Source organism: Amia ocellicauda, unplaced genomic scaffold, assembly GCF_036373705.1.
Source record: "Amia ocellicauda isolate fAmiCal2 unplaced genomic scaffold, fAmiCal2.hap1 HAP1_SCAFFOLD_63, whole genome shotgun sequence".
NCBI lineage: Eukaryota > Metazoa > Chordata > Actinopteri > Amiiformes > Amiidae > Amia > Amia ocellicauda.
In genome coordinates this window covers 542,151-569,972 of record NW_027102993.1, presented here as the reverse complement: position 1 = coordinate 569,972, position 27,822 = coordinate 542,151, and the positions used below count along the sequence as shown (strand labels likewise).

Here is a 27,822-nt window from a genome sequence, read left to right as displayed (position 1 = left end):
AATGTAATAAAATGTGATCTTTAATACATACAAATAAAGAAAATAGGTATACCATTTCCAGATTCCTTTTTTGAAATACAATGACATGCATTACAAACGAGTATTTACATTATATTTACAGCCGGTGCTCGTGTGTCACTGTGTCCCTCAGGCTGTGGTTGGCGCTGACATATTGGGCAGAATGTGTCCCTTATTTTGGGCTAAAGCTTTCTGTGGAGGGGAACGTGGATCATTTTGTACCATTTTTGGGAGGATCTGCCTTGTTGGGGCAGAGCTGTGATCCAGGTGAACAGCAGATCGGGCATAGGTGGGCATGTGGGCAGAGGAGTAGGAAGGCCGGTCAAGCAAATAAGCTTGCTAAGGTACACAGCAGCAGCAAGCAGCCCCCACATCCAGCCAGCCAGCCAGTCTGGCTAGCAGTGACTGAGTGGTTGACAGACGGCAAGCAACGGAATGTTCATGCTCTGTGATGTCATAGCAGTCAGCTGAGAGAGGCTTGTGATGTCATCGCTGAGCTGGCTGGCTGGCTGGCTGGCTGGCTGTGTGTGTGTCTGTGTGTGTGTGTGTGTGTGTGTGTGTGTCTGTTTGTGTTTGTCAGTCTGTCTGTCTGTCTGTCTCTCTCTCTCTCTCTCTCTCTCTCTCTCTCTCTCTCTCTCTCTCCCTCTCAATTCAATTCATTTGTATTGTCAAAGCAATTGGACATACATACATACATACATACATGCTAGAAAATCATTACTATGTTATCTTAAAGGCTAACTAAGCAGAACATATTTCATTATAGAACAGAGTTCATAGATCTACACATGGTTTTAAGGAACAGGCACGTAGGTCATACCGTTTGACATTGTCTCCAAGGTTCTCATCGTAAATAACAAACAGAAATCAAACTACCTTATGGCCTCCTGACCTTCTAGCTTGACCTTATCTTTCTTAAGTATACAAGAGAGAAAAACAGGTTTGAGAAAATCATTTCTAACTTTCCTTCCATACAATAATACATACATACATACATACGGAAAATAAATAATAGAATTATGAATCTCAATATAATGTAATGAAGTACAGAAAAAGAAAATGTAATAAAATGTGATCTTTAATACATTCAAATAAAGAAAATAGGTTTACTATTTCCAGATTCCTTTTTGAAATACAATGACATGCATTACAAACGAGGCTTAGGTGGGCATTTGGGCATAGGAGTAGGAAGGCCGGTCAGGCAAATTAGCTTGCTAAGATACGCAGCAGCAGCAAGCAGCCCCCCTATCCAGCCAGCCAGCCAGTCTGGCTGGCAGTGACTGAGTGGTTGACAGACGGCAAGCAACGGAATGTACGTGCTCTGTGATGTCATAGCAGTCAGCTGAGAGAGGCTCGTGATGTCATGGCTGAGCTGGCTGGCTGTCTGGCTGGCTGGCTCTGTGTGTGTGTGTGTGTGTGTGTGTGTGTGTGTGTGTGTGTGTGTGCGTGTGTCTGTCTGTCTGTCTGTCAATTCATTTCAATTCAATTCAAAGGTGCTTTATTGGCATGATCTATCACAATATTGCCAAAGCAGATACAAATGTTCTATCAATCAAGACAAAACATTGCAATACAAGATTCAGTGGAACAAATATAGTACACATTGAAATAAAATTAAGTAGGATATAAACCATATTTGTTGTTTGTATCAAAATTTGTGTCATGACATCAGAAAAATCACTGTTTTTATTTTGTTTTGCAAATGGAGTGCCACAGGCTGGTGTCTACACACTGTCTCGCAGGCTGTGGCAGGTGGATACATATTGCGCTGCTAAGAAGGCAGTGCGCTCCTCCTCTCCCAGCAGGACGGGGAGTTTGCAGCAATCGGGGATCATGCTGAACTCAGGGATATGCATTTTTAATATTTTAAAGTATGTCTCCCTGATTTTTGTGTATTTAGGGCAGGACAGCAGGAAATGCGCCTGTGTTTCGACCTCCCCTAGGTCACACTGGCTGCACAGCCGCTCTTCTCTGGCAACCCAGAATTTTCTGTAGCGGCCTTTTTCAATGGCGAGGCTGTGGTCACTGAGCCTGTATTTAGTTAGATTTTGTCTCTCTTTTATATTTTGGATTTTTAAGTATTCAGCCAATGTAATGTTTCTATTCAGGGCCCGGTAGCATTCCAATTTGTTTTGTAATTCTAATTCGTGTCTCTAATCTTTTGTGTATTTGCTTTTCAGGTACATGTCAATTTTCCCAATTGTAGTTGTTTTGGTCATTGTGTGTTCGGGCTCTGTGAGCCTCAGAGCCGTGGGGGCGTTTCTGTGTACGTGTAAGATGTTTTTATTAAATTCTAGGTGGAATATTTCCATGGGGCTTTTGTCCCAATTGCTGTTATTGAGGTTCATGAGGGGACCCCACACTTCGCTCCCATATAGCAGGATTGGTTGGATGATGGAGTTTAATATTTTAATCCAAATAGTTATTGGTATTGTTGTTTTCCCAAATTGTGTCTTTATGGCATAAAATGCCCGGCGTGCCTTGTCTTTTAATGCGTTTATAGCCAGGCTGAAGCTCCCTGACGCACTGATGGTCAGGCCAAGGTAGTTGTATCTGGTGCAGTGCTCTAATCCAGTGCTGCCCAGAGTGAAGCGGTACCTGTTTCCCTGAGATGGGGCTTTTTTCTGGAAAACCATAACTCTGGTCTTGTCCAGATTGACTGCCAGGGCCCATTTCTGACAGTACTGCTCTAGCAGCGCCAGGTTCTGCTGAAGCCCCTGCTCTGTGGGCGACAGCAGCACCAGGTCGTCTGCATAGAGCAGGAACTTGATCTCTGTGTCATGGAGAGTTAGGCTGCGGGCGTCAGACTGCTCCAACACTGTGGCCAACTCGATGATGTAGATGTTGAACAGTGTTGGACTCAGACTGCAGCCCTGTCTCACTCCCCGCCCCTGAGTGAAGAACTCTGTTCTTGAGTTGCCAATTTGAACTCCGCATTTGTTTTCAGAATACATTGATTTAATGATGTCATAAACTTTACCCCCTACACCACTCTGTAGAAGTTTATAAAATAATCCCTTGTGCCAGATTGAGTCAAATGCCTTTCTAAAGTCTACAAAACAGGCAAATATTTTTCCTTTATTGTTTTGGGTATATTTATTTATGAGGGTGTGTAGAGTGTAAATATGATCGGTTGTGCTGTGTTTTGGTAGGAAGCCAATCTGACTCTTATTCAGGACACTGTGCTTGGTAAGGAAGGCCAGTATCTGGGCGTTGATGATACTGCAGAACACCTTCCCCAGGTTACTGCTCACACAGCTGCCCCAGTAGTTATTGGGGTCTAATTTGTCTCCACTTTTAAAAATCGGGGTGATCAATCCTTGATTCCCGACCTCAGGGAAACACCCGGCTCTCAGCACCAGGTTAAAGAGTTTGAGCAGAGCCTCCTGCAGCTGCGGGCTGCTGTGCTTCAGCATCTCAGGGCTGATGCTGTCGGGGCCGCTGGCTTTCCTGGGTTTGAGGATTTTGAGTTGATGTTTTAGTTCCTGTATTGTAAATGGGTTATCTAAGGGATTTTGGTTATTCTTAATGATTTCTTCCAATTTATTTAGGTTTTTTAATATTTTAACCTGTTCTGGCTTTGGATTGTTTTCAACATTTTGGTAAAGTTTTTCAAAGTGTGTTTTCCAGATTTCTCCATTTTGAATTGGTATTTCATTTTTTGTTTTTGGGGTATTTATTCTGCCCATATAGTGGTCTTTTTTCTTACTGAGGAGTTGCTTGTAGTGCCGCAGGGCCTGGCAGTAGCTGAGGCGAGCCTCCTGGTTGTCGGGCTCTCTGTGTTTAGTGTTGGAGAGATGTCTCAGGTGTTTCCTAGAAGTTTCACACTCCTGGTCACACCACTGTTCTTTTTTTCTTTTAGACGATTTCATATTTTGGTTTTTAATTGTTTTAATGTTTGATTTTAAAGCCAGTCTCTCAAATATTTCATTCAGTGTTTTGGTGGCTGAGTTTATTCCGTTTTGGTTTATTTGATAGTGTGAGGATTGATATCTGTCTAACATGTTTTCAATCTCATCACTATTCAGGGCTCTTGTGTAGTTCTCTGTGCTGGGCTCTGACCATCTCTAACTGGGTGGCAGGGAGACCAGTTTTGTGGGAAGTTTGGCTCTGACTTGTGGCTGCGCTGATCTTTTTAGGTAAAGTGTTATTTGGCTGTGGTCTGATAGTGGAGATTGTTGTCTGACTATAAACGCATTGTTGGCTTGTGGGTCCAGGTCAGTTATGTCCACCACACTGCTGCCCAGAGCCGAGCAGTATGTGAATCTCCCCAGAGAGTACCCCCTGGTCCTGCCATTGATGATATATAGACCCAGGCTTTTACATAGGCGCACTACCTGCTTCCTGCTCTTGTTTACCACGCTGTCGTGGCTGTGTCAGTGTGGAGGTGTGTGTGTGGCACAGCGGGGAGTCTCCGAACAGGTGTGTGTTCCCCTCTGTATTGATGTAGTCCATCTCTCTGCCAGTCCTGGCATTGAGATCGCCACACAGCAGTACAGAGCCCAGGGTCTGGAAGTGGCAGATTTCGTTTTGAAGCTCATGAAAGCCTTCCTCATTATAGTAGGGGGAGTCTGCGGGTGGCATATAAATTGCACATAGGTATATATCTGTGTTATTTTGTAGGGTGTCTTTTCTGATTTTCATCCACAGGTGTGTGTCTCCTCTCTGTACTGGGCATAGGGCTGCTCGGAGCTCCTCCCTGTACCACACGATAATCCCCCACGAGGCCCTGCCACACCTGACTTTGGGTTTTTTATAGGAGGGCACAATCAGCTCCCTGTATCCATTGTATCCATCCAGTGTATAGACATATCTGCACAGCACCAAGTCTCTACAAGAATGAAAACATCTGAACTATTTACAGTGTTGATCAGTTCAGGGCCTGTGCTCTTCATTCCAAAAGTTGAGGAGCGTAAACCCTGCATATTCCAACTGCTTATTTTAAAGGACATGTTCATATATTTTATTATACTTGTCTCTTCTACATAAGAAAGTTTAATTTGTGGTCTACAACTGATATTATATTACTATTAATAATTATATATGGATATACATAATAATCACTCAAAGATTTTATCTTTGCATCAAAATATCAGAATAATTAAATCACATTTTTTCTTACTCTCCATCTCCACAACCATATATATGTGTGTTGAGGCTCAGTTAACTCAGCAGTGTGGTACAGATGACACTGAGGAGTTGCCTTATCTGGGCCAGCTGGGCAGCATCGGGCCTCCAGGCTCTGGAAGCCGCTGCTGCGTGGCTGTGTGGCTGTGCTGGTCCCCGGCTGTCCGCTCTGCTGTGCTGGACGGGCCCTCTGGGGATGGGGGGGTGGGGAATGGGGCCGCGGGGTCTCAGGGGCTGGGGCTGGGGTGGAGCCGGTGGCTGGGGATGTGGCCGGGGGCTGGGGGGTTTGCTCCTGGTCTCGAGGTGGGGGTGTGTGGGGTTTCGGCCCAGGGTTGTGTCCTTGAGGACCTTTGAGATGATCCTCACACCCGTCTTGTTGAGGTGGACGTGGTCATACAGGTGATGTGGCTGGATGTCTCAGTGGTGTGCCAGGTGGACGTTGGGGAGGAGGGCACATCTTCGGGACACTTCTGCGTTGATGGCCTGGATGATGTGCAGGGGCACGTCTGTGCGGGGCAGCAGTGTGGAGATGGAAATTTTGGCAGTTGGGAATTCCTCTGTGGCTTTCGTTGCTACCTGTCTCAGGGCTGAGGCCACATCGCCCCTGCGGGCACTCAGGTCGTTAGTGCCGGTGTGGATGAGGATGTGTTTGACTTGGCAAAGCCTCCTCTTGGAGAGCAGCTCCAGGGCTCTCTGTGCTGTGGAGCACCAAAGCTTTTTCACTTTTCGCCCAGGGAAGAGGCGCCTCTCAACCAGGAACTTCCCATTGGATTCGCTCAGAATGACCACCTCTGCGTTGACCTGCCACTCCGGGTTTGCGTCGGGAGTGGTGGGGGCAGCGGGTGTGTTTTGGGGGAGTGGCGTTTCAGGGGGTTGTGTATTAGTGGCAGGTCTGGTGATAGTGGGTGTGTCAGGAGTGGTGGGGAGTGTGGGTGGATCAGTGGGTGCGTCAGGGGTTGGAGGTGTTGTGGGGTCAGTGCAGTGCAGTCTCTGTGCTCCAGTGATGTGTAGCTCCTCTCTTAGCTCCTCCAGCTGGCTCTGCAGGCTCCTTAGCTGGCTGTGCTGGGGTGTCCTGGTCAGCTCCTCCCTCGCTCTGCGCAGCTCCGTCCTCAGGGTTTGGCTCTGCTCCTCCAGGTCTCTCACTGCTGCTCTCAGCTCATGGATCTCAGCCTTGTGCTGCATCTTTAGTCTGTGCATCTCATCCCGGAGCTGATCGCACAAGGAGGTCTGGGCCAGGGTGCTCAAGGTCTGCTCCCTGAACTCCGCAAACTCCAGCTCCAGCACTGATAGGCATTCCTTTAGTGTTTTAATGTTGCTGGAGAGTTTTGGGGAGACAGGGGGGCAGTCTGTGGGAGATGGGGCACTGTCTGGCTCCGTGTGGCTGGGGGCAGACTGCAGGGTGGCCGGCTCTGGCTCTTGTTTCTCTACCTCAGTCTGCTGCTTTGAGGTGTGGAAGCCGAGAGCTAATTGGTCCAGGCTGCTCTCGCTGCCCTGCACCATGATGGTCCCGTTGTGGTATACATTAAAAGTGAGCATCACACTGTCTGTGTCTTTCTCTACCAGCACTGAGATCTGCCTGCCTCTGCTAATGCCCCTCTTGTTGTTATTGGGGTATGTCTGGCACAGGGTTTTGTGAAAGGCGGTGTAGAACAGTAGATTGTTCTTGACCCTGTTTTCTCCTTTACCGGTGTAGTCTAGGATGAGGGTCTCAGGAGATGCTCTCATCACAGCTTGTTTGTAGTCCTTCTTAGCCTGTGCAGAGCGAATGTCTTCAGGGTATCGGATTTCAAAAGGCAGCTCTGCAGTCAGACTGCTGTTCGATAGATTTCTATCAGTCTCAGTGGCAGTTGGGCTCTCTCCTACTGTCACTCTATTCAAATCGGAGCTCTGCATTTTCATTGGCTGAGTCAACTACTGAGAATGCTTATTTATTTTATTAATACATATTTTTTTGTTTAATTATTTGTCTCTTACCTCCAATTCTTGTCTTCAGCTTTTCTTTTCTGACTTTTCTTCCTGAACTGTCTCTCTGCTTTCTTCTTTTTGTGTTTCTCTTAAAATTATTATTTTTTGAATACTTTTTCTTCTGAATTTCTATTCCATGTCTTCTGTGTATGTTTATAGTGCTATATATTCATTTGTAAATGACAAATTAAATCCGCTTATGTATAAAAACAAATGTTTTTTAGGAGCTCATATTCCTCTCTCTCTCTCTCTCTCTCTCTCAATTCATTTCATTTGTATTGTCAAAGCAATTGGACATACATAAACATACATACATATACACTCACCTAAAGGATTATTAGGAACACCTGTTCAATTTCTCATTAATGCAATTATCTAATCAACCAATCACATGGCAGTTGCTTCAATGCATTTAGGGGTGTGGTCCTGGTCAAGACAATCTCCTGAACTCCAAACTGAATGTCTGAATGGGAATGAAAGGTGATTTAAGCAATTTTGAGCGTGGCATGGTTGTTGGTGCCAGACGGGCCGGTCTGAGTATTTCACAATCTGCTCAGTTACTGGGATTTTCACGCACAACCATTTCTAGGGTTTACAAAGAATGGTGTGAAAAGGGAAAAACATCCAGTATGCGGCAGTCCTGTGGGCGAAAATGCCTTGTTGATGCTAGAGGTCAGAGGAGAATGGGCCGACTGATTCAAGCTGATAGAAGAGCAACTTTGACTGAAATAACCACTCGCTACAACCGAGGTATGCAGCAAAGCATTTGTGAAGCCACAACACGTACAACCTTGAGGCGGATGGGCTACAACAGCAGAAGACCCCACCGGGTACCACTCATCTCCACTACAAATAGGAAAAAGAGGTGAGACATTCAGATGGTAGAGTCAGAATTTGGCGTAAACAGAATGAGAACATGGATCCATCATGTCTTGTTACCACTGTGCAGGCTGGTGGTGGTGGTGTAATGGTGTGGGGGATGTCTTCTTGGCACACTTTAGGCCCCTTAGTGCCAATTGGGCATCGTTTAAATGCTACGGCCTACCTGAGCATTGTTTCTGACCATGTCCATCCCTTTTTGACCACCATGTACCCATCCTCTGATGGCTACTTCCAGCAGGATAATGCACCATGTCACAAAGGTCGAATCATTTCAAATTGGTTTCTTGAACATGACAATGAGTTCACTGTACTAAACTGGCCCCCACAGTCACCAGATCTCAACCCAATAGAGCATCTTTGGGATGTGGTGGAACGGGAGCTTCGTGCCCTGGATGTGCATCCCACAAATCTCCATCAACTGCAAGATGCTATCCTATCAATATGGGCCAACATTTCTAAAGAATGCTTTCAGCACCTTGTTGAATCAATGCCATGTAGAATTAAAGCAGTTCTGAAGGCGAAAGAGGGTCAAACACAGTATTAGTATGGTGTTCCTAATAATCCTTTAGGTGAGTTCATCGTAGCTCTTAATACTCTCTTTCTGTCTGGAGGAGATATAATTGAAGTATTGTACACGTACCCGGCTACTTTCAACACCCATTGCTGCACTGATATTTTTCCCTCCATTTTTCTTTATCCATTTTTTTTTTGCTGGAAGTTCCGTCAATACCCGTCAGCCTTTAAGAGACATCATGCAGCCAGGCCTCTTGGCTTGCGGCCACACCGTCCTGAACGCGCCCAATCTCATCAGATCTCGGAAGCTAAACGGGGCAAGGGTTCGTCAGTACTTGGATGGGTGACCTCCTGGAGATATCAGGTGCTGCAAGTTATTTCGTCTCCTGGGTAACTTTATCGTAGCTCTAAATACTCTCTTTCTGTCTGGAGGAGATATAATTGAAGAATTGTACACATACCCGGCTACTTTCAACACCCTTTGCTGCACTGATATTTTTCCCTCCATTTTTCTTTTTTCTTTTTTATTTTGCTGGAAGTTCCGTCAATAACCTCCAGCCTTTAAGAGACATCATGCAGCCAGGCCTCTTGGCTTGAGGCCACACCGGCCTGAACGCGCCCGATCTCGTCAGATCTCGGAAGCTAAACGGGGCAGGGCCTGGTCAGTACTTTGATGGGAGACCTCCTGGAAATACCAGGTGCTGCTAGCTTTTTCGTCTCCTGGGTAACTTCATCGTAGCTCTTAATACTCTCTTTCAGTCTGCAGGAGATATAATTGAAGAATTGTACATGTACCCGGCTACTTTCAACACCCTTTGCTGCACTGATATTTTTCCATCCATTTTTCTTTTTTTTTTTTTTGCTGGAAGTTCCGTCAATACCCGCCAACCTTTAAGAGACATCATGCAGCCAGGCCTCTCGGCTTGCGGACACAAAGTCCTGAACGCGCCCGATCTCGTCAGATCTCGGAAGCTAAACGGGGCAGGACCTGGTCAGTACTTGGATGGGAGACCTCCTGGAAATACCTGGTGCTGCAAGATTTTACGTCTCCTGGGTAACTTTATCGTAGCTCTTAGTTCTTTCTTTCTGTCTAGAGGAGATATAATTGAAGAATTGTACACGTACCCAGCTACTGTCAACACCCTTTGCTGCACTGATATTTTTCCATCCATTTTTCTTTTTTTTTTTTTTTTTTTTTTTTTTGCTGGAAGTTCTGTCAATACCCGCCAACCTTTAAGAGACATCATGCAGCCAGGCCTTTCGGCTTGTGGCCACACCGTCCTGAATGCGCCCGATCTCGTCAGATCTCGGAAGCTAAACGGGGCAGGGCCTGGTCAGTACTTGGATGGGAGACCTCCTAGAAATACCAGGTGCTTAAAGCTTTTTACGTCTCCTGGGTAACTTCATCGTAGCTCTTAATACTCTCTTTCTGTCTCCAGGAGATATAATTGAAGAATTGTACACGTACCCGGCTACTTTCAACACCCTTTCCTGCACTGATATTTTTCCCTCCAGTTTTCTATTTTTTTTTTTTTTTTTTTGCTGGAAGTTCCGTCAATACCCGCCAGCCTTTAAGAGACATCATGCAGCCAGGCATCTCGACTTGCGGCCACACCATCCTGAACTCGCCCGATCTCGTCAGATCTTGGAAGCTAAACGGGGCAGGACCTGGTCAGTACATGAATGTGAGACCTCCTGGAAATACCTGGTGCTGCAAGCTTTTACGTCTCCTGGGTAACTTTATCGTAGCTCTTAATACTCTCTATCTGTCTGGAGGAGATATAATTGAAGAATTGTACACGTACCCGGCTACCTTCAACACGCTTTGCTGCACTGATATTTTTCCCTCCATTTTTCTTTTTTCTTTTGTTTCTTGCTGGAAGTTCCATCAATACCCTCCAGCCTTTAAGAGACATCATGCAGCCAGGCCTCTTGGCTTGAGGCCACACCGTCCTGAAGACGCAAGATCTCGTCAGATCTCGGAAGAAAAACTGGGCAGGGCCTGGTCAGTAATTGGATGGTTGACCTCCTGGAAATACCAGGTGCTGAAAGCTTTTTACATCTCCTGGGTAACTTCAGCGTAGCTCTTAATACTCTCATTCAGTCTGGAGGAGATATAATTGAAGAATTGTACATGTACCCGGCTACTTTCAACACCCTGTCCTGCACTGATATTTTTCTTTCCATTTTTCTATTTATTTATTTTTTATTTTTTGCTGGAAGTTCCGTCAATACCCGCCAGCCTTTAAGAGACATCATGCAGCCAGGCCTCTTGGCTTGCGGCCACACCGTCCTGAACACGCCCGATCTCATCAGATCTCGGAAGCTAAGCGGGGCAGGGCCTGGTCAGTACTTGGATGGGTGACCTCCTGGAAATACCAGGTGCTGCAAGCTTTTTACGTCTCCTGGGTAACTTCATCATAGCTCTTAATACTCTCTTCCAGTCTGTAGGAGATATTATTGAAGAATTGTACACGTACCCGGCTACTTTCAAAACCCTTTGCTGCACTGATATTTTTCCCTCCATTTTTCTTTTTTCTTTTTTTTTTTGCTGGAAGTTCCGTCAATACCCGCCAGCCTTAAAGAGACATCATGCAGCCGGGCCTCTCGGCTTTCGGCCACACCGTCCTGAATGCGCATGATATCGTCAGATCTCGGAAGCTAAACGGGGCAGGACCTGGTCAGTACTTGAATGTGAGACCTCCTGGAAATACCAGGTGCTGCAAGCTTTTACGTCTCCTGGGTAACTTTATCGTAGCTCTTAATACTCTCTCTCAGTCTGCAGGAGATATAATTGAAGAATTGTACACGTACCCGGCTACTTTCAACACCCTTTCCTGCACTGATATTTTTCCCTCCATTTTTCTATTTTTTTTTTTTTTTTCTTTTGCTGGAAGTTCCGTCAATACCCGCCAACCTTTAAGAGACATCATGCAGCCAGGCCTTTCGGCTTGTGGCCACACCGTCCTGAATGCGCCCGATCTCGTCAGATCTCGGAAGCTGAACGGGGCAGGGTCTGGTCAGTACTTGGATGGGAGACCTCCTAGAAATACCAGTGCTGCAAGCTTTTTACGTCTCCTGGGTAACTTCATCGTAGCTCTTAATACTCTCTTTCTGTCTCCAGGAGATATAATTGAAGAATTGTACACGTACCCGGCTACTTTCAACACCCTTTGCTGCACTGGTACATTTCCCTGTATTTTTCTTTTTTTTTTTGCTGGCAGTTCCGTCAATACCCGCCAGCCTTTAAGAGACATCATGTAGCCAGGCATCTCGGCTTGCGGCCACACCATCCTGAACGCGCCCGATCTCGTCAGATCTCGGAAGCTAAACGGGGCAGGACCTGGTCAGTACATGAATGTGAGACCTCCTGGAAATACCTAGTGCTGCAAGCTTTTACGTCTCCTGGGTAACTTTATCGTAGCTCTTAATACTCTCTCTCTGTCTGGTGGAGATATAATTGAAGTATTGTACACGTATCCAGCTACTGTCAACACCCTTTGCTGCACTGATATTTTTCCATCCATTTTTATTTTTTATTTTTTTATTTTTATTTTTTGCTGGAAGTTCCGTCAATACCCGCCAACCTTTAAGAGACATCATGCAGCCAGGCCTTTCGGCTTGTGGCCACACCGTCCTGAACGCGCCCGATCTCGTCAGATCTCGGAAGCTAAACGGGGCAGGGCCTGGTCAGTACTTGGATGGGAGACCTCCTAGAAATACCAGGTGCTGCAAGCTTTTTACGTCTCCTGGGTAACTTCATCGTAGCTCTTAATACTCTCTTTCTGTCTCCAGGAGATATAATTGAAGAATTGTACACGTACCCGGCTACTTTCAACACCCTTTCCTGCACTGATATTTTTCCCTCCATTTTTCTATTTTTTTTTTTTTTTTTTTTGCTGGAAGTTCCGTCAATACCCGCCAACCTTTAAGAGACATCATGCAGCCAGGCCTTTCGGCTTGTGGCCACACCGTCCTGAATGCGCCCGATCGCGTAAGATCTCGGAAGCTGAACGGGGCAGGGTCTGGTCAGTACTTGGATGGGAGACCTCCTAGAAATACCAGGTGCTGCAAGCTTTTTACGTCTCCTGGGTAACTTCATCGTAGCTCTTAATACTCTCTTTCAGTCTGTAGGAGATATTATTGAAGAATTGTACACGTACCCGGCTACTTTCAAAACCCTTTGCTGCACTGATATTTTTCCCTCCATTTTTCTTTTTTCTTTTTTTTTTTGCTGGAAGTTCCGTCAATACCCGCCAGCCTTAAAGAGACATCATGCAGCCGGGCCTCTCGGCTTTCGGCCACACCGTCCTGAATGCGCATGATATCGTCAGATCTCGGAAGCTAAACGGGGCAGGACCTGGTCAGTACTTGAATGTGAGACCTCCTGGAAATACCAGGTGCTGCAAGCTTTTACGTCTCCTGGGTAACTTTATCGTAGCTCTTAATTCTCTCTTTCTGTCTGCAGGAGATTTAATTGAAGAATTGTACACGTACCCAGCTACTGTCAACACCCTTTGCTGCACTGATATTTTTCCATCCATTTTTCTTTTTTTTTTTTTTGCTGGAAGTTCCGTCAATACCCACCAACCTTTAAGAGACATCATGCAGCCAGGCCTTTCGGCTTGTGGCCACACCGTCCTGAATGCGCCCGATCTCGTCAGATCTCGGAAGCTAAACGGGGCAGGGCCTGGTCAGTACTTGGATGGGAGACCTCCTAGAAATACCAGGTGCTGCAAGCTTTTTACGTCTCCTGGGTGACTTCATCGTAGCTCTTAATACTCTCTTTCTGTCTCCAGGAGATATAATTGAAGAATTGTACACGTACCCGGCTACTTTCAACACCCTTTGCTGCACTGGTATATTTCCCTCTATTTTTCTTTTTTTTTTTTTGCTGGAAGTTCCGTCAATACCCGCCAGCCTTTAAGAGACATCATGCAGCCAGGCATCTCGGCTTGCGGCCACACCATCCTGAACGCGCCCGATCTCGTCAGATCTCGGAAGCTAAACGGGGCAGGACCTGGTCAGTACATGAATGTGAGACCTCCTGGAAATACCTAGTGCTGCAAGCTTTTACGTCTCCTGGGTAACTTTATCGTAGCTCTTAATACTCTCTCTCTGTCTGGAGGAGATTTAATTGAAGAATTGTACACCTACTAGGCTACTTTCAACACCCTTTGCTGCACTGATATTTTTCCCTCCATTTTTCTTTTTATTTTATTTTTTTGCTGGAAGTTCCGTCAATATCCGCCAGCCTTTAAGAGACATCATGCAGCCAGGCCTCTTGGCTTGTAGTCACACCGTCCTGAATGCGCCCGATCATATCAGATTTCGGAAGCTAAACGGGGCAGGGCCTGGTCAGTACATGGATGTGTGACCTCCTGGAAATACCAGGTGCTGCAAGCTTTTTACGTCTCCTGGGTAACTTCATCGTAGCTCTTAATACTCTCTTTCTGTCTCCAGGAGATATAATTGAAGAATTGTACACGTACCCGGCTACTTTCAACACCCTTTGCTGCACTGGTATATTTCCCTTTATTTTTCTTTTTTTTTTTTGCTGTCAGTTCCGTCAATACCCGCCAGCCTTTAAGAGACATCATGCAGCCAGGCATCTCGGCTTGCGGCCACACCATCCTGAACGCGCCCGATCTTGTCAGATCTCGGAAGCTAAACGGGGCAGGGCCTGGTCAGTACTTGGATGGGAGACCTCCTAGAAATACCAGGTGCTGCAAGCTTTTTACGTCTCCTGGGTAACTTCAACGTAGCTCTTAATACTCTCTTTCTGTCTCCAGGAGATATAATTGAAGAATTGTACACGTACCCGGCTACTTTCAACACCCTTTGCTGCACTGGTATATTTCCCTCTATTTTTCTTTTTTTTTTTTTGCTGGCAGTTCCGTCAATACCCGCCAGCCTTTAAGAGACATCATGCAGCCAGGCATCTCGGCTTGCGGCCACACCATCCTGAACGTGCCCGATCTCGTCAGATCTCGGAAGCTAAACGGGGCAGGACCTGGTCAGTACATGAATGTGAGACCTCCTGGAAGTACCTGGTGCTGCTAGCTTTTACGTCTCCTGGGTAACTTTATCGTAGCTCTTAATACTCTCTATCTGTCTGGAGGAGATATAATTGAAGTATTGTACACGTACCCAGCTACTGTCAACACCCTTTGCTGCACTGATATTTTTCCATCCATTTTTCTTTTTTTTTTTTTTTTTTTTTTTTGCTGGAAGTTCCGTCAATACCCGCCAACCTTTAAGAGACATCATTCAGCCAGGCCTCTCGGCTTGCGGCCACACCGTCCTGAATGCGCCCAATCTCGTCAGATCTCGGAAGCTAAACGGGGCAGGGCCTGGTCAGTACTTGGATGGGAGACCTCCTAGAAATACCAGGTGCTGCAAGCCTTTTACGTCTCCTGGGTAACTTCATCGTAGCTCTTAATACTCTCTTTCTGTCTCCAGGAGATATAATTGAAGAATTGTACACGTACTAGGCTACTTTCAACACCCTTTGCTGCACTGATATTTTTCCCTCCATTTTTCTTTTTATTTTATTTTTTTGCTGGAAGTTCCGTCAATATCCGCCAGCCTTTAAGAGACATCATGCAGCCAGGCCTCTTGGCTTGTAGTCACACCGTCCTGAATGTGCCCGATCATATCAGATTTCGGAAGCTAAACGGGGCAGGGCCTGGTCAGTACATGGATGTGTGACCTCCTGGAAATACCAGGTGCTGCAAGCTTTTTACGTCTCCTGGGTAACTTCATCGTAGCTCTTAATACTCTCTTTCTGTCTCCAGGAGATATAATTGAAGAATTGTACACGTACACGGCTACTTTCAACACCCTTTGCTGCACTGATATTTTTCCCTCCATTTTTCTATTTTTTTTTTTTTTTTTTTTTGCTGGACGTTCCGTCAATACCCGCCAGCCTTTAAGAGACATCATGCAGCCAGGCATCTCGGCTTGCGGCCACACCATCCTGAACGCGCCCGATCTCGTCAGATCTCGGAAGCTAAACGGGGCAGGACCTGGTCAGTACATGAATGTGAGACCTCCTGGAAATACCTAGTGCTGCAAGCTTTTACGTCTCCTGGGTAACTTTATCGTAGCTCTTAATACTCTCTCTCTGTCTGGAGGAGATATAATTGAAGTATTGTACACGTACCCGGCTACTTTTAACACCCTTTGCTGCACTGATATTTTTCCCTCCATTTTTCTTTTTTCATTTTTTTTTGCTGGAAGTTCTGTCAATATCCTCCAGCCATTTAGAGACATCATGCAGCCAGGCCTCTTGGCTTGCGGCCACACCGTCCTGAACGCGCCCGATCTCGTCAGACCTTGGAAACTAAACGGGCCAGGGCCTGGTTAGTACTTGGATGGGTGACCTCCTGGAAATACCAGGTGATGCAAGCTTTTTACGTATCCTGTGTAACTTCATCGTAGCTCTTAATACTCTCTTTCAGTCTGGAGGAGATATAATTGAAGAATTGTACACGTACCCGGCTACTTTCAACACCCTTTGCTGCACTGATATTTTTCCCTCCGTTTTTCTTTTTTTTTTTTTTTTTGCTGGAAGTTCCATCAATACCCTCCAGCCTTTAAGAGACATCATACAGCCAGGCCTCTTGGCTTGCAACCACACCGTCCTGAACGCGCCCCATCTCGTCAGATCTCGGAAGCTAAACGGGGCAGGGCCTGGTCATTACTTGAATGTGGGACCTCCTGGAAATACCTGGTTCTGCAAGCTTTTTACGTCTCCTGGGTAACTATATCGTAGCTCTTAATACTCTCTTTCTGTCTGGAGGAGATATAATTGAAGTATTGTACACGTACCTGGCTACTTTCAACATCCTTTGCTGCACTGATATTTTTCCCTCCGTTTTTCTTTTTTTTTTTTTTGCTGGAAGTTCCGTCAATACCCGCCAACCATTAAGAGACATCATGCAACCAGGCCTCTCGGCTTGTGTCCGCACCGTCCTGAACGCGCTCGATCTCGTCAGATCGCGTAAGCTGAACGGGGCAGGTCCTGGTCAGTACTTGGATGGGTGACCTCCTGGAAATACCAGGTGCTGCAAGCTTTATACGTCTCTTGGGTAACTTCATCGTAGCTCGTAATACTCTCTTTCAGTCTGGAGGAGATATAATTGAAGAATTGTACACATACCCGGCTACTTTCAACACCCTTTGCTGCACTGATATTTTTTCCTCCATTTTTCTTTTTTCTTTTTTTTTTTGCCGGAAGTTCCGTCAATACCCTCCAGCCTTTAAGAGACATCATGCAGCCAGGCTGCTTGGCTTGCGGCCACACCGTCCTGAACGCGGTCGATCTCATCACATCTCGGAAGCTAAACGGTGCAGGGCCTCGTCAGTACTTGGATGGGTGACCTCCTGGAAATACCAGGTGCTGCAAGCTTTTTCGTCTCCTGGGTAACTTCATCGTTGCTTTTAATACTCTATTTCTGTCTGGAGGAGATATAATTGAAGAATTGTACACGTACCCGGCTACTTTCAACACCCTTTGCTGCACTGATATTTTTCCCGCCATTTTTCTTTTTATTTTTTCTTTTTTCTGGAAGTTCCATCAATATCCGCCAGCCTTTAAGAGACATCATGCAACCAGGCATCTCGGCTTGCGGACACACAGACCTGAACGCGCCCGATCTCGTCAGATCTCGGAAACGAAACGGGGCAGGACCTGGTCAGTACTTGGATGGGAGATCTCCTGGAAATACCAGGTGCTGCCAGCTTTTTACGTCTGCTGGGTAACTTTATCGTAGCTCTTAATACTCTCTTTCTGTCTGGAGGAGATATAATTGAAGTATTGTACACTTTGTCTTAGGGACAGTCTGGCTAGCAGTGACTGAGTGGTTGACAGACGACAAGCATCGGAATGTACGTGCTCTGTGATGTCATAGCAGTCAGCTGAGAGAGGCTCGTGATGTCATCGCTGAGCTGTCTGTCTGTCTGTCTGTCTGTCTCTCTCTCTCTCTTTCTCTCTCTCTCTCTCTCTCTCTCTTCCTCTCAATTCAATTCATTTGTATTGTCAAAGCAATTGGACATACATACATATATATATATATATATATATATATATACATACATATATACATCTATACATGCTAGAAAGTCATTACAATGTTATCTTAAAGGCTAACTAAGCAGAACATATATCATTATAGAACAGAGTTCATAGGTCAACACATGGTTTTAGGGAACAGGCACGTAGGTCATACCGTTTGACAATGTCTCCAAGGTTCTCATCGTAAATAACAAACAGAAATCAAACTATCTTCTGGGCTGACCTTCTAGCTTGACCGTATCTTTCTTAAGTATACAAGAGAGAAAAACAGGTGTAAGAAAATAATTTCTAATTTTCCTTCTACACATATATACATACATACATACATATGTAGCGTTATGTTGGGTGTATTTTGATAAGAGCATTTGGGCTCTGAGCTGAAGCACTGATCTAAAGAAGACCTCTCCCCCCCCAAAGTTATCAGATTTCCTTAGCTCATCAGCTTGGAACTGGTTTGCATCAAAGTGACAGTTTTGGGGAGGATGGCACCGAGAAGAGGCCAAATAGTTTGGAATTCTGCTATGAGATGTCTGGAGAAAGGGGCCTGTAGGTGATAAAAACTCTTTGAAGTGGATGAGAGCCGAAATCCCGACATAGAGCTACGAACCCAGGCCAACCGGCATTTCCAAAAGATGGCATGGATTGACATCAGTCATAAATAAAGCCTCCCTCCAATAGGACACTTGGGGCTGAAACCGAAATCCAATCTCAAGAACTCAGGGACCAATCACCTACTGATCTGACAGACTATAAGGAACAGCGGACAGTCTTTCTCTCTCTCTCTCTCTCACCTGAACCAGAATCTCGCTGCCACAGCTCAACCTGTAGCTCTGTTGCCAGAACCGGAATCAGAAACCAACCAAGTCTTTGCCGGCAACAGAAGAGTTAAACTGGGAGAAGGAGATTGAGCGAAGAATTATTTTAAAGGACTTTATTAAATAAATAACTTCACAGACCCACCTGATCAGTGGAGTTTTACAGCTGGACAATTGACTAAGTCGACTGAATACGAAAGTGTCAGTCACTTAAATAGCTATTTGAGTCTTAAGAAACTTGACCCTTGGAATAAACAGGGCCCTGCTTTCCTCAAAGACTTTGTCTTCAAGTAACTACGGTGGAACCCTGCTTACAAAGAAGATTTTGTGCACTACCTTGGAGCCTTCAAACCAGTGGAAAATCTGTTTGGAAAAGACTCTACATTCGCGAAACCCCAACTTCCAGGTGCATCGACTGAGTGGAAGTTCTTGGACAAAGCCGAACCGGACTGCCTTTGTTCCAAACCACACGGACCTCGTGCCGTGTGCTGTTATCTGAGCCCGAAGCCAGAGAGGCCTCTCTGCGACGAAGTTCACATAAGTTTAACAGTTTGGAGTTCATGATTCATGACATTTGAGAAATCAATTAGAAATGTTAATCTGTGATTCATAACTCTAGAATGTGTAATATCATTTAGTTTTCTTAAATATAAATGTGTGTTGCATTCAACTGTTTTGTTGATAATTTTAGAAATAAAATCTGACAACGCCGAGAAATATCTTCTCATTCCTGTTTAACTGTTTAGTCTGAAATTGACACAAGTTAATAGACACCAGATTATAGGTGGCCCTGCCTATCCTTAATCATTGAATAATAATCAGTTAAGGGAAATTGTGGTAACAAGTAATGATAGGATCTTTCTCTCCACCTAAACGTTAATGAGACTGATATATATATAACGAGAAGTTACCTGACATAAATACTAACCTGCGTAGTTATTGAATGTCTGACTAACAATACTAATGAGAGACTCACCTTCGTCTTACTAACCGGTATTGTAGTCAATGTGTTTATAACCTTTTTTGTTTAATGATTTGTGTGTTATCATATGCGATCCCATGGTCTTTGATTTGGTCACGGAAGTGATTTGTCTTTGATTTGTTGATCTAGAGTTGAATTTTAATTAGTTTTTCCCTTTTGTATAATTAGTGTAGTGCTACATTTAGTCTTTGTTTTTGAATAAATTTGACAATTTATATCTTTGGAATTGGTGTCTGCATCCAATTATTACAGAAAATGAGTTCTACAAGATTCCAGGATTCGTGATAAGGTGATACTATAAATTCACTTCTTTCATTGAATTTTATAAGTGTACCTTACGCTACACCTTTGACCACCACGTCTTCCTCCTCCCACTGCTTGACCTCTATTGTGACCTGGATCACCTGCCGGCTCCATGTTATCGCTGTGTTGTTGAGGTGGATAGCACGCATTTCACTCGATACTCGTACCACAATGTGAAATCAATCATCAATAACCAGTTGGCAGTATTGGAAAAGCAATTACAAGGGCCTGCATACATACAGTAATGTCAAATCTGATGTGGAAGAACAATTCCTTTATCCCTCTGTTCTCCACCAGGGTTGTGCTGATCGCCTCGATTGGCAAGTTTGCAGTGTGAGGAGTGGATCCATGTCGTCGTTCCTAGGCACTTCACAGCTGTGTGGGTGGTCAGGAGCACCTGGTAGGGCCCTGTCCACCTGGGCTGTTGGGAGGACTTTCTCTTGTGTGCTTTGATATACACAGTCATCTTGCTGGAAGGGGTGGTAAACCTGCTGGGATGGTTCAGTCTGGGCGGCTTTCATCTGTGAATGGACAGCTTCGAAAGCACGTGTTAGTCCCATACAAAGAGACAACATAGCATCATCCATCAAGTGGATGTCCATTTCCCTTACAGACAATGGAGGAGTGATGGAGAGTCTCATAAGTCATCCCATAATAATCTCACACGGAGAAAGACCTGTTTTTCTCAATTTGCTGACGATTTCATTGTCATTAGGACTATAGGAAGGGGATCTGGACGTTTGAGTCCTGTTTGTTTGCATATATTAGACAGCTTATTCTTTAATATCCCATTTTGTTTCTCCACTGCTCCAGCTGACTGAGCCTGATGGGGCAGTGAAAATGTTGTTTACCTCGCAGGGCTTTGCATAGTTCCTGCACTATTGTCCCAGTGAAGTGAGTGTTCCTATCACTGGAAATTTCCCTGGAATGCGAAATCTACATATAACATCCCTTAACTGTATTTTTGCTACTTTTACTACTTCAGCCTTCCTACGGGATAGGCTTCAACCCATTTAGAACACCTATATATTATTACAAGTATATATTCATATCCACAACATTTAAGCTTTTGAACACAATCTATTTGCATATTGCAGGATTATGAGCTTGACAAATGTGGCAAGTTCTACAATATTGCTAAGCTGTTACTATAAAACCTGGGGCAAACCAATTTAAAAGACTGATGCACACATCCCCCCTTTGCCCGTGTGGCCAACACCATGCGCCACATGGGCAAACCAGGGAAAGAGTGCCTGTGAGGCAACCAATGCATTAGCAAATGTTTGAGCTCTCTTATGGAAGGTGCAGTGGCCAGTTGCAATTTCCTGGAGCTTTTACAGTGCATCTCAAATTAAATTTCATCCAGCCCCAGGTCATAAAAGTCAAACCCTAGTTACGACATACATAACACATACATTTTGTTGCTTCAAAGAGAATACAAAAGTCAGCAAAACATTCTTTTTTACAAATTCAGTTTGTAAACTGTATTGTACATATATTTGTTGCGTTTTGATTTATAAACATTATACATTGTACAAATCTTAAGTGAAGGGCAATGGACTGATTCTGACTTCATGGCTGTCATTCTATTCATTTGAATAATGTGACATCTCCACTAATAGTACATTATAAATTAAACTATCAATAGAAGAATATGTGCTACTGCGGACGTCATCTGAGCAGTTTCACAATATATTGTAGATTCCTATAATCTGGAAAACCTTTAATTATAGTATTTTAACTTATTTCTCCACTGAGTCAAGCATCACTTCAGCGTAGTGGACCTCAGCATTGGTCTGTTCAAGTTGCTGTGAGGCTGTCTTTAAAGCCGCGCCCTCGGCCTACTGTGTCTCAACAAGAACACCAGCATCTTCTCCATATGGGTCAGACATCGGTTCCTTCAGGACACGATTCATAATATGCATATCTGCCATGTGGAATAAATCAGTCTGAAGACACAATGTGTGGTTCACACAACATCAGAGATCGTCCTTATAAAAGGCATCTCTATCACATTAGTTGACATTCGCACAATCTATAAGGTTTCTAGTAAAGGGACAATTCAAAATAATAATAATCTTGATTCCAATTTATCTCATTTATCAAATTATTTCAGTACAGCACTCAGCTGTCGTCAGCAGCATCATATCTCCTGTGTTTATTGAATCAGCTTTACTTCCTAGTGTAGATACTCTTTTTGTGTGGAGTTGTCAAAGTTTCAAAACAATGTGCTTATCTTTGTCCTTTTATCTAACTTAAATACCTGAGAACATTACAATAACTATTACAGCAGCTCCTTCAACACCATAGTTAATAGTAGTTGGGTAAATGATGGCAGTTATTAATCTTTGTTTCTCAATTCATTTTTTACCAATAAACCATAATTTGAAATTATTTCCATACTCCTATTATTCCTATTTTCATTATTATTAGTTTTATGCGGTTGTCATCTAGTATGTGATGTATTCGTCTGTATCAACATCAATATTATTATCATTATTAATACAAGCAGTGTAAATTACCATTCATTACACTCTTGCTCTGTTTGTAATAAGTTATGAACCCTTACACGTACTTACAGTCTCTGCCTTGTCTCTGACTTCTCTCTCTCTCTCTCTCTCTCTCTCTCTCTCTCTCTCTCTCTCTCTCTCATCTCAGGCTGCTTGTCTGCTCAGGCGAACAGGGGGAGCAGAGGAGCACATACGGCCCTTGCCCCCTGCCCCCCTCTTCCTAATTGATAGGGTATTTCTGTTTGTGAAAGGACTATTTCCAAACAGTTTTATAACTTGCCATGACTATGTTTCATTAAATTAGTTATGTTACACCTTTAGTTATACCTGTAGTAACTTCATTATTTTCCCTCATATTCCACTCAATCACCATCAGAGTCTCTCGTGGCAGTACATTTGTCTCACACAGAACAAACTCTCCTTTCTCAACCGCTTTCAATTTTGGATAACATCGCACTGCATCCCAACAGCTGTTCTTTCTCCTATTCCTAATTTCTTACAAGAAAATGCAAGTTATATTTGATCGATTTGTATTATTACTATTTATATACATTTCACTACATTATTGTAGTTAATGAATGTATTTAATCTTTGGAAAATAAGCCTTTTCATTGATCTCAATAATGATGTCCAGGTACTTCAGGAAAGCACATTTTCAAAAAATGTGTCCAGTCAATGATTTCCCCAACTAAGAACCTGCGTGGGCACTAAGACTGTCCTCCTGCGCGGCTCATGTCTTTATTGTGTCACTTCCTCCTATTGAAGTCCAATCTACACCAGTACAGGTTCAGAAGAACTGTTCCCGAATCCAGATTGAACTGATCAATAGTTAATTTCTTACCTACACATTGTATTTAGGGATCTATTACTAGGGATTTAAAAACTCTTCATTGTGGAACTCATAGCTTCCAAATGAGCACATCGTTAATTTCCTGGAGTATCTGGTTATCTATTTATCAATATGTAAGAAACCTTCACCGAATGTTTGTGGTTGCCTCGGATTCCTATTTCTAAATTTGGCTCTAATTCCATTTCTAACATGTTACTTTTAACTTCTGTATTCGTAAGACCTATTTAAATAACTTAATTTTGTATTATTATTTCTGTTTGCAATAGCATTCTGTGTACAGTTAAATGCTGACTTTCTTGTAGGTCTGTTATTACAACATATTTAACTGGCGTTTTTTAGCTATCATTCTGTAACTATTTGTGACTTATGACTCTCTTAGTCATATTCTGGACTATACAGTACATGAAAAAGTCAAAATATGGACATTTACCTTGCGCAAACTGAAAACGTACAAACATACAAAGAGACACATATTAATTTATATCCATAGTAAATTCAGATACCATGGTTTTGGTTGGCATGTCATATTGACCTGCAGTGTCTCAAACTACCCTTATTTATTACTTATCTAGTAATTTTCCTTCAGTATCTTGAGGACTGTCATTTATACTGAAAAACATATATATATATATATTTTTAATTTGTCTTCGGGGCATTCAGATTGAATTATGCCTGTTGTCTTTTCTTTCTTTTCTCTAACAAATGTTTTAAGATAGCTAGCTTTGGTTTCTCATTTCTTAATGCTTTGTATTCCTATTTTGCAGAACCGTTTTTAGGTGCTCAAGTCTATCTGAATCAAAAGTCCCATCTTCTGGAAACCTTAATTTTCTGTCACCTATTGTCCAGTCAAACGCACCGCTTCACTCCATAGTTATCATACATGTACCTTACATGTGTACCTTTAAGTGGCGGGTCGCCCGTCTTACTAGAGCTGTTCCCACACAGTAACACGTTTTCCCATTTTCTATGTATCGTTTTGTACACAACAACCAAGGCGTGCAAGCCCGCAAAATAACAATAAACGACAGGGGAGAAAACATAGCAAAAAACAAGAAAACACAAATAATACTAAATCCTATATAGGAATAACAACAAACATGCTTTTCAATGTTTGCATTTATAGAACTTGTATATAACTTAATGACTTTTCTTCATTTACCATAAACACTATAAACTTCTATGAACTATAAACACGTTATTTTATATTATCACCGGCGTATCAGATATTGAACAATTAATTAGCGCTCCTTTTTTTTTTTTTTTTTTCTAATAGTAGGTCAAACCCACTTAAGCCTGCGGGAACCCAGACAGGAAAACACAGTCCTGTTCCTTCACAAACAAGAAGACACAGTCAAGTCTATGGTAACCCTAAGAAACCATGCTCCTCGGTTATTGGTGTCAATGGATCTCATTATCCTGAAACTTTCATGATCGAAACATGGAATACTGTTTGTCAGTTTCCATAAAACTATGCATTAAGAGTAATGCAACAGTCACTTATCATTTTGAGCAGCTGTATCAATTGATAGTTAGATCTCTGTAATGAAATGAATAGACAGTGATCTCAGATGTAATGTGTGAATTGCATTTTGAAATGGTAATACTTTGATGTAAGTTGTGTCATTTTAGTTCAATGAACAAATGATCTGAGGTTGATGTGTATTGTATCCAAGCAATTGTAAAAAAGTGTTAGAGTTTTGAAAAATGTGCATTTTGATCATCGGGTGTGAGTTTAGTGTCTAGAGTTTTGAAAAATGACATCAAGGTTCTGAAATGAGTGCCAAAGTGATTGTGAAAAAGTGTAATATCAGGGGACAGTGGCTATTAGTGATCTGGCCTTCCGTGGCCTCTGTATTAATGTAACAGGTCACATTGTATGTGTACACTGATACTTGATAGTATAATATAGTACAAGTAAAAAACATACATAGGTATCATAGAAGTATTTTGCAGAAATGATTATGGATAGTTATCAAAATGGAGAGGAAATGCTAAATCCAGTCTCCCCAGGCTGAGCTTCTATTGCTACACCTGCTAAGTGGCTGCTGGCCCCACTATATGGATAGAGCCACACCAAGTACAAGAGTCTCCCCATTGCTATTTATATCTCCCTATCCAGTCTTCTGTAAGTGTCAGGGTGGGGTGCCTATTCCCCTGCATGCTTTGAAACCTATAGCACCTGGGACGCACACTTGGGATCCGGTTCCTCTGCCCCTCACATACACATGAGGAATCCCAGGTGCTCAATACGTCATACTGTCTCTTTCATCTCATGTGTAAACTATGGACAAATACATGACTAAACGTGTTTAGTTGCTTTTCCCAGAATGCTTTGCGCCACGATATGCAAATAACGGGGACTATGATTGGCTCCCTGACATTACCCACACTGCGACTGATGCTACCCATTTCACTACCCAACAAAGACCCATAATATGCGTGTGTCTGTCTGTCTGTCTGTCTGTCTGTCTGTGTGTGAAAGTGTGTGTGTGTCTGTCTGTCTGTCTGTCATGTAACTTGCACATCTGTGAGGGCACCACTAATGCCGAAAGAGATGTACACATATTGTTTATTTTCCATATATATGTATGTATGTATGTATGCATGTCCAATTGCTTTGACAATACAAATGAATTGAATTGAGAGGGAGAGAGAGAGAGAGAGAGACAGACAGACAGACAGACAGAGAGACACACATACACACACACACACACACACACACACACAGAGAGCCAGCCAGCCAGCCAGCCAGCTCAGCGATGACATGACGAGCCTCTCTCAGCTTACTGCTATGACAGCACAGAGCACGTACATTCCGTTTAACAAATCGTTAAACAAAAAAGGTTATAAACACATTGACTACAATACCGGTTAGTAAGACGAAGGTGAGTCTCTCGTTAGTATTATTAGTCAGACATTAAATAACTACGCAGGTTAGTTTTTATGTCGGGTAACTTCTCGTTATATATATATCAGTCTCATTTACGTTTAGGTGCCGAGAAAGATCCTATTTGTTACCACAATTTCCCTTAACTGATTATTATTCAATGATTAAGGATAGGCAGGGCCACCAATAATCTAATGTCTATTAACTTGTGTCAATTTCAGACTAAACAGTTAAACAGGAATGAGAAGATATTTCTCGGGGTTGACAGATTTTATTTCTAAAATTATCAACAAAACAGTTTAATGCAACACACATTTATATTTAAGAAAACTAAATGATATTACACATTCTAGAGTTATGAATCACAGATTAACATTTCTAATTGATTTCTCAAATGTCATGAATCACAAACTCCAAACTGTTAAACTTATGTGAACTTCGTCGCAGAGAGGCCTCTCTGCCTTCGGGCTCAGATAACAGCACTCGGCACGAGGTCTGTGTGGTTTGGAACAAAGGCAGTCTGGTTCGGCTTTGTCCAAGAACTTCCACTCAGTCGATGCACCTGTAAGTTGGGGTTTCGGGAATGTAGAGTCTTTTCCAAACAGATTTTCCACTGGTTTGAATGCTCCAAGGTTGTGCACAAAATCTTCTTTGTAAGCAGGGTTCCACCGTAGTTACTTGAAGACAAAGTCTTTGAGGAAAGCAGGGCCCTGTTTATTCCAAGGGTCAAGTTTCTTAAGACTCAAATAGCTATTTAAGTGACTGACACTTTCGTATTCAGTCGACTTAGTCAATTGTCCAGCTGTAAAACTCCACTGATCAGGTGGGTCTGTAAAGTTATTTATTTAATAAAGTCCTTTAAAAGAATTCTTCGTACGGCTCAATCTCCTTCTCCCAGTTTAACTCTTCTGTTGCCGGCAAAGACTTGGTTGGTTTCTGATTCCGGTTCTGGCAACAGAGCTACAGGTTGAGCTGTGGCAGCGAGTTTCTGGTTCAGGTGAGAGAAAGAGAGAGAGAAAGACTGTCCGCTGTTCCTTAAAGTCTGTCAGATCAGTAGGTGATTGGTCCCTGAGTTCTTGAGATTGGATTTCGGTTTCAGCCCCCAGTGTCCTATTGGAGGGGGGCTTGATTTATGACTGATGTCAATCCATGCCATCTTTTGGAAATGCCGGTTGGCCCGGGTTCGTAGCTCTATGTCGGGATTTCGGCTCTCATCCACTTCAAAGAGTTTTTATCACCTACAGGCCCCTTTCTCCAGACATCTCATAGCAGAATTCCAAACTATTTGGCCTCTTCTCGGTGCCATCCTCCCCAAAACTGTCACTTTGATGCAAACCAGTTCCAAGCTGATGAGCTAAGGAAATCTGATAACTTTGGGGGGGGGAGAGGTCTTCTTTAGATCCGTGCTTCAGCTCAGAGCCCAAATGCTCTTATCCAAATACACCCAACATAACGCTACATATGTATGTATGTATGTATATATGTGTAGAAGGAAAATTAGAAATTATTTTCTTACACCTGTTTTTCTCTCTTGTATACTTAAGAAAGATACGGTCAAACTAGAAGATCAGCCCAGAAGATAGTTTGATTTCTGTTTGTTATTTACGATGAGAACCTTGGAGACAATGTCAAACGGTATGACCTACGAGCCTGTTCCCTAAAACCATGTGTTGACCTATGAACTCTGTTCTATAATGATATATGTTCTGCTTAGTTAGCCTTTAAGATAACATAGTAATGACTTTCTAGCATGTATGGATGTTTGTATGTATGTATATATATATATATATATATATATATATATATATATATATATACACTCAGCTAAAGGATTATTAGGAACACCATACTAATACTGTGTTTGACCCCCTTTCGCCTTCAGAACTGCCTT

General features: G+C 43.3%; 5 non-coding genes and 21 pseudogenes across 5 annotated transcripts; all 26 read left to right on the top strand.

Annotated features, from left to right (window-relative positions):
* The first annotated feature begins 8,762 nt into the window (after window positions 1-8,762).
* Window positions 8,763-8,881, top strand: LOC136740216 (uncharacterized; annotated as a pseudogene).
* Window positions 8,882-9,096: 215 nt separating this feature from the next.
* Window positions 9,097-9,215, top strand: LOC136740027 (uncharacterized; annotated as a pseudogene).
* Window positions 9,216-9,426: 211 nt separating this feature from the next.
* LOC136740152 (uncharacterized) lies at window positions 9,427-9,545 on the top strand (annotated as a pseudogene).
* Window positions 9,546-9,768: 223 nt separating this feature from the next.
* On the top strand, window positions 9,769-9,887 carry LOC136740048 (uncharacterized; annotated as a pseudogene).
* Window positions 9,888-10,106: 219 nt separating this feature from the next.
* On the top strand, window positions 10,107-10,225 carry LOC136740158 (uncharacterized; annotated as a pseudogene).
* Window positions 10,226-10,440: 215 nt separating this feature from the next.
* LOC136740231 (uncharacterized) lies at window positions 10,441-10,559 on the top strand (annotated as a pseudogene).
* A 221-nt stretch (window positions 10,560-10,780) lies between these two features.
* LOC136739970 (5S ribosomal RNA) lies at window positions 10,781-10,899 on the top strand. The gene has a single exon (XR_010813042.1). It is a non-coding gene; the product is annotated as a 5S ribosomal RNA (ribosomal RNA).
* A 216-nt stretch (window positions 10,900-11,115) lies between these two features.
* On the top strand, window positions 11,116-11,234 carry LOC136740225 (uncharacterized; annotated as a pseudogene).
* Window positions 11,235-11,454: 220 nt separating this feature from the next.
* Window positions 11,455-11,572, top strand: LOC136740119 (uncharacterized; annotated as a pseudogene).
* A 209-nt stretch (window positions 11,573-11,781) lies between these two features.
* On the top strand, window positions 11,782-11,900 carry LOC136740103 (uncharacterized; annotated as a pseudogene).
* A 224-nt stretch (window positions 11,901-12,124) lies between these two features.
* On the top strand, window positions 12,125-12,243 carry LOC136740093 (5S ribosomal RNA). The gene has a single exon (XR_010813059.1). It is a non-coding gene; the product is annotated as a 5S ribosomal RNA (ribosomal RNA).
* Window positions 12,244-12,463: 220 nt separating this feature from the next.
* LOC136740079 (uncharacterized) lies at window positions 12,464-12,582 on the top strand (annotated as a pseudogene).
* A 216-nt stretch (window positions 12,583-12,798) lies between these two features.
* On the top strand, window positions 12,799-12,917 carry LOC136740224 (uncharacterized; annotated as a pseudogene).
* Window positions 12,918-13,128: 211 nt separating this feature from the next.
* Window positions 13,129-13,247, top strand: LOC136740069 (5S ribosomal RNA). The gene has a single exon (XR_010813056.1). It is a non-coding gene; the product is annotated as a 5S ribosomal RNA (ribosomal RNA).
* A 211-nt stretch (window positions 13,248-13,458) lies between these two features.
* On the top strand, window positions 13,459-13,577 carry LOC136740101 (uncharacterized; annotated as a pseudogene).
* A 215-nt stretch (window positions 13,578-13,792) lies between these two features.
* On the top strand, window positions 13,793-13,911 carry LOC136740118 (uncharacterized; annotated as a pseudogene).
* A 210-nt stretch (window positions 13,912-14,121) lies between these two features.
* Window positions 14,122-14,240, top strand: LOC136740249 (5S ribosomal RNA). The gene has a single exon (XR_010813087.1). It is a non-coding gene; the product is annotated as a 5S ribosomal RNA (ribosomal RNA).
* A 211-nt stretch (window positions 14,241-14,451) lies between these two features.
* LOC136740135 (uncharacterized) lies at window positions 14,452-14,570 on the top strand (annotated as a pseudogene).
* A 221-nt stretch (window positions 14,571-14,791) lies between these two features.
* LOC136740257 (5S ribosomal RNA) lies at window positions 14,792-14,910 on the top strand. The gene has a single exon (XR_010813095.1). It is a non-coding gene; the product is annotated as a 5S ribosomal RNA (ribosomal RNA).
* A 216-nt stretch (window positions 14,911-15,126) lies between these two features.
* On the top strand, window positions 15,127-15,245 carry LOC136740148 (uncharacterized; annotated as a pseudogene).
* A 221-nt stretch (window positions 15,246-15,466) lies between these two features.
* LOC136740100 (uncharacterized) lies at window positions 15,467-15,585 on the top strand (annotated as a pseudogene).
* A 214-nt stretch (window positions 15,586-15,799) lies between these two features.
* LOC136740041 (uncharacterized) lies at window positions 15,800-15,918 on the top strand (annotated as a pseudogene).
* Window positions 15,919-16,133: 215 nt separating this feature from the next.
* Window positions 16,134-16,252, top strand: LOC136740220 (uncharacterized; annotated as a pseudogene).
* Window positions 16,253-16,464: 212 nt separating this feature from the next.
* LOC136740190 (uncharacterized) lies at window positions 16,465-16,583 on the top strand (annotated as a pseudogene).
* Window positions 16,584-16,799: 216 nt separating this feature from the next.
* On the top strand, window positions 16,800-16,918 carry LOC136740171 (uncharacterized; annotated as a pseudogene).
* Window positions 16,919-17,133: 215 nt separating this feature from the next.
* LOC136740207 (uncharacterized) lies at window positions 17,134-17,252 on the top strand (annotated as a pseudogene).
* Window positions 17,253-27,822: the final 10,570 nt, after the last annotated feature.